The sequence below is a fragment of the Tupaia chinensis genome, unplaced genomic scaffold (assembly GCF_000334495.1).
Source record: "Tupaia chinensis unplaced genomic scaffold, TupChi_1.0 Scaffold143680_1, whole genome shotgun sequence".
Taxonomy (NCBI): Eukaryota; Metazoa; Chordata; class Mammalia; order Scandentia; family Tupaiidae; genus Tupaia; species Tupaia belangeri.
The window spans coordinates 304,069-305,163 of NW_006203528.1; positions in this window are offsets into that span (position 1 = coordinate 304,069).

The window sequence follows — 1,095 nt, forward strand, 5'->3', positions numbered from 1 at the left end:
AGCGGCACAGTCTCCACTGAAGCAGGAAAACCATGCTAACTGCAGGGCCAGGGGGGCTACTGAGCACTCTGAGACAGCCTCACACTTGTCATAACACAAAGGAGGACTTGTATTTGCAGGGAGCTTACCCTATTTATTCCAAGAATCCAATTCGGACTACATGTAGTTGGTAAACATCAGAACCTTCAGTGGAGTAATGGCAAATTGTCCAGCTGAATTTACCCAAATTCCCCTAATCTATCGACTGCCCAACCAAAGTTATTATCACATAGTGCCATTTAATCTGAATTTCATCCTCCTTCTTCTCGTTCCTTTTCTGAGGACATGCTTGCAGATTACGAGTGGAGCCTCCTAACCCAGTTCTTGTTTGGTTGGGTTTGCCTTTTTCTTCCTTCCTTTCTTTAAGGGGTGTTACATTGTGTGATATGCAAATTTCAGAATACAGAGAGGTAGTCATCATTGGTTTAACTCTGTACCAGAAAGACTCAGAGACTGCATAGATACCTCCATTCTTTCCTCTTTCAAAACTACATAGCCATTTGATTACTGTTATGGGGCATAACTGAGTGAGAAATTGGGAGTTGGTGTTGACTGATCTGCTGCTGCTCCCTCTGCTGGGACATGGGAGTAGCATACCTGTGACTGGATCTGTCTTCGGTGTCATCCTCAAAGCCATCAGGGCTTTTTCTTTGATTGGGGTTGGGGTGGGTGGAGGACTAAGGAAAGCCTTGTGAAGATGCTGTCTGGCTCATGCCAAACAGACAACATAAAGGGAATTATTTATCAGATATTCCATTCATTGCCATTAAAGGGTAACTGATCATTCTTCTCATTTTAACAGGAAGCTTATTTCATGCTTTCCTATACCCAAGGTAGAAATCTTAAAGCACCATGAAGTAAATGGCATTGGGCAATTCACATGTAATTTATTTCCAAGATTAGCTTATGTATATATGTCAACTTCACTAAAATCACCATCAAACCAATATATCAATATACATATGTATTGATATCTACAAATAGATATATAAATGTGTATGTTTTTTTTTTTTTTTTAGAGATTTTCGCTATAGGGCGCGTCCACTCACCAGACCG